This window comes from Sitophilus oryzae, unplaced genomic scaffold (assembly GCF_002938485.1).
Source record: "Sitophilus oryzae breed Bouriz unplaced genomic scaffold, Soryzae_2.0 scaffold_1084_pilon_pilon, whole genome shotgun sequence".
NCBI lineage: Eukaryota > Metazoa > Arthropoda > Insecta > Coleoptera > Curculionidae > Sitophilus > Sitophilus oryzae.
This window is the reverse complement of record NW_022145709.1, coordinates 688,847-700,320: the sequence shown is the minus strand read 5'-3', so window position 1 is coordinate 700,320 and position 11,474 is coordinate 688,847.

Genomic DNA, 11,474 nt, shown 5'->3' with positions numbered 1-11,474 from the left:
TTAATATTAAAGACCAACTAAACTTAAACTATAATTTGCGAATGTAAATCCCGCCGGCTCTAAATCGGAATATCCAACAGGAGCGTTGCAACTTTACCAACATTAAACAAATAAGTTAATTAACTCGTTCCCAACACTTTTGTAACGGAAACGGAGTGCGGAAGTTGATAATTAGGAATTAGAGGCGGCCGACCTTGATTAGTGGTTAAATTGCCGCCAGAGAAGTAGTCACTCTTTGCTATCAAGTTACTATTTTATCTACTTTTTTATACATACGCATAAAAAGTTTACATTTTGTTATCATATAATAGAATAAATTTTAATGTAGTCATTACATTATATTTAGACTTAGTTTTAGAATTATTTTATTTGTCTTTATTTCAAATAATTTGTTTAATCAAATTTTGCTGAATAAATTAAGTAAACTTTAGTTTGAGGAAGTTTCCTGAATTGATTAAATTTCAACGCACCTTAAAATTTTGAAGCATTTTAAAGCGTAATATATACAGGGTTGTTCACCACATATGACACGGAGTATTGTAGCTAAACGATTAGATTTTTACAAATTGTAAGTTTTGGGTTCGTTGAAGGACTATTAGAGCTACAATTTAAAACTATTTTTACAAGATACAGAGTGTCCCAAATAAGTAAAAAATATTATAGTTGTATTTTTTTAAAAGGAACACTCTGTATATTGTTTTATTTTTAGATTCTACGACTGAAATAAAGGTAAATTTGATTAAGGTTTATCACACTTAAACCTTACCGTTTTTGAAATATTTTCAATTTTGTGAAAAGGGCAGTAAAAAATTTAAGGATTTATTTCTCCAAGGGCGTTAAAGGTTTAAATACTAAAGCTTTACTGTATTGAAGATCATTTGTTGATCAGATATTATGTTGCAATAATAAAAATTATACTACCTTATACAGTGTGTTTAAAAAAATATATATTAAATAATTACTAGCTTTCAACGGCAATAACTTGTTTAATTTAAATGAAACACCCTATATATTTTACGTGAATCAGATGCACATTAATAATTATATCGACAATATTAGTATCTGGTAGTCTTTGAAAATGTGTTACATTTTTAAAAATAATCTAAAATGTCAATATTCCATGGTTATAGTGATAAATAAGGTCTAAATTATAAGAAAATGCAACTTCTACGAAAACTTGAAGAGATAGGTAAAAAATGGTATAATATAATTTGATAGACAATTAAATTGTGCATCTGATTCTCATAAAATATACAGGGTGTTCCATTCAAATTAAATAAGTTATTGCCGTTTAAAGCTAGTAATTATTTAATATAATTTTTCGAGACACCCTGTATAAGGTAGTATTTTGTTTATTATTACAAAACAATAACTGATCAAGAAATAAACTTCAGTAATCATTTAGTATTAAAAACTTCGATACCCTTGGAGAAACGAAGCCTTAAAATTTTTACTGCAATTTCATAAAATTGAAAATATTTCAAAAACGGTAAGGTTTAAGTGTGAGAAACCTTAATCAAATTTACCTTTATTTTAATCGTAGAATCTAAAAATATAATAATATACAGGGTGTAAAGCTCAAAGAAAATACAACTATAATATTTTTTACTTATTTGGGACACTGTATCTTGTAAAAACTTTTTCAATTGTAGCTCTAATAGTCCTTCAACAAACCCAAAACTTACAATTTGTCAAAATCTAATCGTTTAGCTACAATACTCCGTGTCGTATGTGGTGAACAACCCTGTATATTGTTCTAGTAGGCCGATTTTGATGATTTTTTAGGCAATAGTAAGCTAAATTATTATTTGTCTTTTTAGTATCTCATTCTAAATTAAAAATGAAAGTTTCCATCTGTCAATTATACAATGGAAAACAAAATGATATTTTGATAAAAGTTTGAAACACCCTGTGGAATATGTTAAGACAGCAGGGAATTTAAACATTTTAAGGATTTTCCAATCACATTCAGGTATTTTCCAAGTTCTCCACCAGCGTACTTAAGTATTTCGGCTGTTATTCCTGGTTGTTTATTTAAGTGTATACAGGGTGTCAGTGAAATGGTGTAAAAAATGGGGGGTGGGGGTGATAGTACTCCTAAAAATAGTAAAAAAAGTTCCTATAAGTATAGGGCGGAAAATGCATATTAAGGGAGTTAGGGGCACTGAAAGGGTGAATTTAAAAAACGGTTGTTTTAAAATTGTAGGCTTAAAAAACGAGATAAAATTTCGAAAAAAAATCCTCTGCCATAAATTTTGACCCTAAATCATTGAGTTTATAATCATCTGCTGATGATGCTAACATGGTTAGCGAAACGCGCGTCCAGTGTAAAAGTAAAAGTGTTTTGGTGTATTGTGGTGATTTAGTGTTTTTATTTTCCTAAATCAACTGGTGATACTGAAAAATTATTTAGAAAAGCGGAAAGGGTAGTTTTTGCAAGGATAGTGTTTTTTTTTTCGTTAATAACTTTTTTGGGGTCATTTTTTTTGCAACGTGGGTTCATTTTTTGAAAACTACATACTTTTTCCTACAAAAAAATACTCTTGTTGCACATCGCCCAGAGCGATGGTTTTTGAGAAAATTGAAGACAAAGAGTTTGGTCTGATTGGTTGCTAACTCAACATAAACTTATGAAAGTTATGGCGGTTCAAAAGTAACCAAGTAGTTATTAAATAATTAATTGAAAAATCAAAATTTCATGATTTTTAAAACATCTTATTGCTTTAAAAAACGAAATAATCCAATTACCAAAATTCCTTATTAAAATAATGCATTCCTTAATGCATTCATAGTAAATGTTCAAAGTGACCACCGTTCATTTCAATGTAGACATCTGATCTTTTTCTCCACGATCTGCGTAGGTACCCTGTGGAATATCCTTGGAGTTGCCGAATTTGATTGCCGGTGCTCTTCACTATTAATCGGCACAGAGCAAACCAAATTTTTTTAAAACCAAAAAAGTTTATTTCATTTTTAAAGCAATAAGATGTTTTAAAAATCATGAAATTTTGGTTTTCCAATTAATTATTTAATAACTACTTGGTTACTTTTGAACCGCCATAACTTTCATAAGTTTAGGTTGATTAACCAGCAACCCATCAAAGCAATCTCTTTGCTTTCAATTTTCTCAAAAACCATCGCTCTGGGCGATGTGCAACAAGAGTACCTTTTTTGTAGGAAAAAGTATGTAGTTTTCAAAAAATGAACCCACGTTGCAAAAAAATAACTTCAAAAAAGTTATTCACGAAATAACTCCCTACCCTTGCAAAAACTACCCTTTCCGCTTTTCCAAATAATTTTTCAGTATCACCATTTGATTTAGGGTCAAAATTTATAGCAGAGGATTTTTTTTTCGAAGTCTTATCTCGTTTTTTAAGCCTACAATTTCAAAACAACCGTTTTTTAAATTCACCCTTTCAGTGCCCCTAACTCCCTTAATATGCATTTTCCGCCCTATACTTCTAGGAACTTTTTTTACTATTTTTAGGAGTACTATCACCCCCACCCCCCATTTTTTTACACCATTTCAATGACACCCTTATAGTTAATTTTTAATAGTCATATTTTTTTCCGTATAAGTATAAAATATTGTAATTTTTATATAACATAAGCATTTCAAAACGTTTTTTTTTTCTAAAAGAAGAAAGGCCATCTGCCACACAAAACTTACGAATTTATTTTACTCGTTTTTTTAAATTACATTAATTAAATTGTATTCTTTAATAATCATATTTTTTGGGACGGTATAAAATGGTAATTAAGCCAAGTATTTTTCTCGAAAAAAAAGAACGCATCTGCGACACAAAACAACTGAAATTTACCCCTCCGACAAATAAGCGTAAAATCTTAAGGGCACGTTTGCAGGAAAAGAAGGTCGCTAATAAACTAGCAAAATGTCACGTTAAATTTCATTTAAATACCAGAAGGGCAAGTGAACGGGGGTGGAACGGCTTCGAAGGAATTTTCTAAGAGCACCCTTCCATCGTAAAGGCCAGAATATACTTTGCATTGCTTAAAAAGCAGTATTTGCCTTCTTGGATGGGATGATTTTAGTGTCGATTATGGGGGGATAAGAATTTTATTGTTATTCTTGTCTTCTTTAGATTCTTTTAATTTTTTAATAAAATTTTTTAACTTTTCCGATACTTTTTATTCTTTAAAAAATTATTAATTTTTGAATTTTTTAATATTAAAAATCTTGCAAAATTAAGAAAAGTAAGCTTTTCTATTTGATGATTTACTGAGTTTTAATTGATAATTGGTTGAAGTAAAAATGTAAAAGCACATATCAAGCACTATTTAATTTTGTTGCATAATATGTTCCTTCCGTATGGTTAAAATGCAACTCCCGAATAGCTAGCAATAATTTTGTTGTTGTAGTGTAGTGTAAAATGATGTACTATGACTGAAAATCTATTCTTGGATTGTCATGTTCTTTAATTCTTGAGTTTTACACATCGTACGATTCTGTGAATCACTAATCGATGTATCAAATTAATTTGAAATGATCTAAATCCACGGAGGTGCTTCCAAGCATGTAATTGTCCAGTGAGGCACTTATATTTGGTTATTTATTTTATATTTCGCAACTATATTTGAGTTGATTCCAGAACCACACAAACCTTAAAAATGATGTTCGTCCAGTAGAACTTTCGGAACATATCGGACAAAGTTCGGACACATATCGGAACAGAAACATTGGAGGAACAGATTAATGGAGGAATATTTTATTGTTTCCAACCTAAATTCAAAATTTAAACATATATTTATTTAAACCAAAACACAAAACGCTTTATAAAACATATTAAAACGGTTTTTAAAATAATTCATTAACTACTTACTCAATATCCATTATTAAGTATCTAAGCACCTTAATACAAATTAAGTACTTACATAAAAATATCAACAAACGTGAAATTTTGATGATTTTGAAATTATTTTTATCTACATACATATGAATTTTGCTGCCTCAGCAACAACCTTCTCATTTACTTCTTTCAAAAGCAAAATATCTCGCGTAGAAACATCGTTTTCTTCTACCCAGTAAATACTTTTTGATAAAGATTTTACAGCATTGCTAAATTTTATTTTCAACACAACATTGAATCCTCATCTGTTTCACTTAAGTCGTTATTTGTTTTCTTTGTTTTCAACGCCTAGTATTTTCTCTTCAATTTGTCTCTGCTTTACTATATTCTTCAGTAAAACCAGAGACAAATTCTTTTTCTCCTTAAGTTCATTTACAATTTTTTTTATTTTGTAGTTTATAGTTTTGTTTTATTTGTCCTTGGTAGATATGATTTTTTTGTGTCTGATTTTTTTTATATCTGAAATATTAAATTTCGGAACAGCAAAAAATGGAATGGAACAGAAATGTGACGTATCCTTCCTTCCTTGCTAATGCAATCCAATCTAGCATTTCTTCAGCAAAAGTCGTTTAGTTGACCGTTTAACTGTCCACCGTCTAAGAAAAATTCCGATTTTCATTAATTTGTCTTTGAACTTTGTTAGCTCCGGAATAAAGTGGTAAAAATATCAAAATTGTCTGGTTGATAAGATACACCGAACTACCCCAACAAGCAAAATTTATTGCTGGAACATTGCCAAAACTTCGCAAAGCAAGGTGTAACATTGCTTTTTTCATTGTAGGGAGGTTTATGCAAGGTGGCAGGGTAGCTTAATCTTCCGCCAAATTCCATTGCAGTGCAAGGTTGAAAAACACAATATTACTGAAACGTTGCTAATGTAATGTTCAGGAAAGTACTAATTTGAAATGTATTAGTAATATTGTTAATTTTACGTCAATACAATATTGGTAAAATTATATTGTACCTATGTTTCAAAACTTATTATCCATTAAACTTTCTATTTTGTCATAACTTATTAACTGACTTATTGCTAAAATAATATAGCAAAAAATAGATAATGTTTGCAATAAAAAACCATTTCATTAGTAACATTAGCAATTTTATGCAATTTTATGTTAACAATAATACATCAGTAATAGGTTATAATCAACAGAAACATTAATGGGTATTAAATTGTAGACTTTCAGATAGGTATAATATACTTTTACTAATATTGTGTTGACGAAAAATATAAACAATATTGATAAATATATGTAGGTACATCTCTATATCCATTGACTTAGAAAAATTAAAAATGCTCGGTAAATATTTCCCTACCAAGAAAGTAGAATTTGTCAAACAAATTCAAAAATAACAAATAAAAATTAGAAATTTATCACTTACTTGTTACAAAAATATCAAAAATACTCTCAAGTACTGAGAACTTACTGATCTTTTCGGCTGCTCATTAAATAAGGAATTACTCAACTCTGACCTCCGAGTCGAATTTCTAAAAAAAATCTTAAAGTTGAATGTCTGAAATAATACAAAATATATAGGTACAGTATAAACATTATTTTATATTTCTTATTCAAAAATACAAAAGGAAAGTATAACATTAAATGTATGTAGAAGGAAACTTATATTTTAATTCATTTTTTGGATCTTTCATATTTTGTCTTCGTATGGTGAATTGTCTTATTCATGGTTTCAAATTCCTCTTCGGTTACGTTTTGAAATCTGTATCCAATCATTTCTAAAGTAGTAAAAATAAAAACAATCAGTTGTAATAAATAAAAAAGCAATGAGAAACTAACCTCTTGTGACAGTAATCTTTGAGGCCCCTTTATGTCCTTATTTTAAAAATTTCAAATGATTATAACATCATTAAAAAAATATTATTGAGAATAATTAATACTAAATATTATTTGTGATTTTATCATTAGATTGATATACTCGTATCCTGATTTTATCTACTTCAATTTTCAGTTGGGTAAAAGCTAACCTAAAACATAAAATTTCGCTTAAAAACAAACTAAACTAAACAAAATTTGTTATACTCATTTATGGTTAAGTATTATTAAAACAGACATATAATAAAATTATACTTACATTTAGATTCATTAAAATATCATTCGAAAATCATTAAATGTGATACCAAAAACGTAAAAAAACAAGTGCGTTAACTCACCTAACTTCTTATACCGTATGATCGAAAAAAAAAGACGTCAGCGATGGCTATGAAAAGGAAATCGCTGTCATTTTATATGGGGAATGTTATCGATATTCATTTCCAAGCCAACTAGGCGCCGTTTTTTTTCGATCCTATGGTATATTTGTTATATTATTAACTAATATTAACTTCGGATCTTTCATTTGAATATTTGTTGCAATGTTGCAGAAAAAACGTTTTAATCACCATTCAAAAACAATGTTTCTGCAGCAAGGTTTCATCAATCACGACACAACGTTTAGAAATCAACATTACAAAGCAAACTGTTTGGGGATTGACTGCAATGTTGTAAATGTAATGTGAGGTTTTTTGTTTGGTGGGACTGGAGTGTCCTTTTTGGCGCGACTCCGAATTAGTGAAGTTCCACTCTATTTCTCTTCTAACGCCAGGATTGACACTACACGGTTGGGTTCACTCGATTTGTGGGCCAGAATTCTGGAACTTCGATATAAAAACGTTACGCTCTCAAAGCGGTAAGCGAAGGTATTCGATTAGCGGAACGCCAAACAGTCGATGTTGGTATTCTCGTTGCCGTGCTCGTTTTCTGGATACGCGTTGAGCACCTATTGACAGCATCGCAATTTCTCAGTTATCTAATAGTCAAATGTGGATAAAACAATGAAAAATGTCAATGTTACGTGAATTTCATAACTTATTGTTGAGTTATGTCAACCTATTTTTCTATGGATATGTCGTTCTCGTATATTATTATACGAGGGAAATGTTGAAGATCTTTTTCAGCTTTTTCGACGTTTTGAACAATATTTATATTTGCTAATTCGTAAATTATCAATTACTTATTGAGGAATTTATAAAAGAAGAAGTAGTTTTTACTAAAGAGGAAGAGAACGCACAAAATCACAGTTTTTTCTATTTTTACTGACAGTTCGACAACCAAAACGAACCTTAAGCCGTTTTCGCTAAAACGCTAAGCGAGTCAGATGGGAATAACCAAATCGGTAGTTAAGTGCGCGCTACGTGAAAATTAACGTCATATACGCTGAGCGTCTAAAAGCGCTTAGCGTTTTCTAAGGGTGTATTCCGTTGCTTACCATGATTACGGTTTTATGTTCCGTTTCTATCAGTTTCCTGAAAGTTTTCTTATTACGGAACACGGTTCCTGAAAAATTCGGTTATAACTGTCACCAAACTAACCAGCGCGAGAAGGCTGGTTTTTCTGGTTTTGTTTGTCAATCAATGTTATTTATGTGACAGAAATCAAGCAAATATTGGAAGTTCGTGTGAAATTCTCATTTAATTTCTAAAATTTCTAATAATATTTTGTATTTACATTCAAAGGCAATGGAGGTAGGAACATGTTTTAAAGAAAACACGAAAAACAAGACAAGTAATCGTGAATGTTTTAGTAAGCTATAAAATATAAATATTGATTAGATTTGTTTATTTATTATTGATCTGGTTTAATATTGGACCTGCAAATCTTCACTTGAGCTGTCTAACGAGTTTAACAGTTTATTAATAAAGTATTTTTCAATATGAAACTCCATTGAAAAGCAGAAGCAAACGTAAAAGCAGAGAATAGGTACATTAAAAATACATAAAAGATAAATTTTATAATAGAGGTATTGAAATTTAGAAAACGTCAACATTTGACGTTTCCAGTATTTTACCAAACCGTTCCGTATCAAACCGATGTTTGTCAGAAACCGCTCTGTACCGTAGTTTACCGGTCTGGTTCGCCTGGTTGTGCAACGGAATACAGTCTAAGTTACAGGATTTGGGTCCTGATCACCACAATATTTATTTTCAATCCAGATATGTCATAATTAAGCCAAAGCATACTCTGTACTGTATAACCATAAATTTTAATTTGTTTAATAAAAACAGATAATTAAAAGATAGCTAATTAATTTGGAGATTTGAATAAATGAAAATTTGATCAATTATTTTATACACTTGATCATTAATATTGCTTTATGAAAACAATATATTATGTGAATAGCTGTAATGGATTGAAACGAAATATTTAATTAGTGTGTGTGTCGATGAAAGAGGTCTGCCGCTGAAGTTTATATCGGAAATCCGTAAATAAAAATGAATTTAATAATAATTCAATATTGCATAATGGAGGGAAGTAAAAAAATACCACAAATTAGAGCCAGGTTGCAATATTTCACTGGAAACTAATTAAATCATATAGTGAAGAATTTGTTTGGATTTATCATTGTATTATTATAATTTATATTGGTTACTGGGTATATTAAATGAACTATAACAATAGCTTAAAAGTCAATCTATTAAGTGGCATTTGAAAAGGATGAATAAATTAGAAAAATGTACAATTTTGACTAATGTATATATTTTTTTCTCGAATATGGCGATTAAAAAAATACTAAACCAAAATTACTGTATTTTTTTGCACCTAAGATATTATATGCGAAATATCTGATTAATAAAATTAGTTAATAATCTGCACCAGATAATGAAATTCAATATATTCTTTATTTGTTATTTTTTGATTATTTCATTTATTACAATTGCTTGTTATTTGTTAATGTATTGTGAAGGAGCAAGGATGTGGTTATACAGGGTTACAAAGAGTTGTTTATACTTTTTTCATGCAAAAAAAAAACAACCAGAGACCAATTTTCATCCAAATATCGATATTAGTTTAGAAATTATTTCGAAAAAATCGAAATAAAAATGAAACTTACTACACTTTGTATCTCGGAAACGAAGCATTTTAGAACATACATTTATACGAACTTTTTTTTCTTATTTTTATCTGGCAAATATGCTCCGGAAGTTTCCCGAAAACAATTCGGACCACCCTGTGTATAAAAATTATGGCCTTTTTGTTTTGTATTTTATTTAACTTTGAACTAAATTAAATTTTCCATAATAATGTATGTATTGTAAGCTTTTTAAGTCAATGGTTTGTGGTCTGTGGTAACATATTATTAAATATATCTAAACAATTTTGTAAAATTTCTTTAGAATTTTATGAAACTATGCACAAATATAAGATTTTTAAAAGTTGCTGATCAAAGATGCTGTAATGTCATTTCTCTCCTCCGTTTTGTTGTAAAACATAACGAATTTCCCGTCATTTCTCTGTAGGTTTTTTTATTAGGAAATTATCCTGGAGGGAATTTCTTCTAATTATTACATTTTCATTTAATATACATCAATAAGTAATTGTTTGCCAACCTGAATTACTAATACTTAAATAACTTATACTAAGGACTTACTCACTAGGGTTCCCTATTTTTTGCTATTAATTTATTAAGCTTGGAGTACTTATGGAGTACTATGACCGATGTTGTATCCTAATAGTGATCACATATTTGTTTTAAAAATAAATGTATATAACTAAATAGTTTTCATGGTCATTATTTGACCCATGTGTAGTTTATTGTATTATTAATTGCAAATACTATTGCAATAAACCAATAAATGACCGGTAAATCAATAATTGGGTTTGTGGGGTTAAATCGATCCAAATACTGACCGCAAATCTATACTAATATATAAAATCCTTAAGTGACTGACATACTGATTAATCACGATCCTGCTCAAACCACTCAACGTAAGAAGCTCAATTTTGGCATACAGGTTGATTCTAGGGTGTAGAGGTTCTATAAGAAGGGATTTTTCGAAATTCCAGTTCCAAACCAAACCACCCCTCAAATATTACAATATTTTTTTATTTAAAAAATGGTCAAGTTTCCGAAAAAACGCTTAATCACGTATATTTTATTTTGTTTTTTTACATATTTTAAGATTTTTTAAAAATGTATACAGGGTGTTTCGAAAAATCTGGTCATTGATTAATCACGATCCTGCTTAAAGCGCTTGACGTAAAAAGCTGATTTTTAGAAAACAGATTGACTTTAGGGTGTAGAGGTTCGGTAAGAAGGGATTTCTCGAAACTCGAATTCTAAGAGGGTGAAACTATCCCTCAAATATTAAAATATTTTTTATTTAGAAACCGGTGAGTTTTCCGGAAAAACTCTTAAACTTTTATTTTGTTGTTTTACATATTTTAAGATTTCTTGTAAATTTATACAAGGTGTTTCATAAAATATGACCATTGAGTAATCACGATTCTGCTTAAACTGTTTGACGTTTAAAGCTGATTTTTGGCAAACGGATTGACTGTGGGGTGTAGAGGTTCGATAAGGAGGGGTTTCTCGAATCTCAAATTCCAAGAGGGTGAAAACGCCCCTCAAATATTACAATATTTGTTATTTAAAAAACGGTTAGTCTTTCGGGAAAACGCTTGGACAAGCATAATTTATTTGGTTTTTTTACATATTTTGAAATTTTTTAAAAAATCATACAGTGTTCCAAAAAGTTTGATAATTTCTTAACCACGATTCTGCTTAAACTGCTTGACGTAAAAAGCTTATTTTTGGCAAACGGATTTTTCG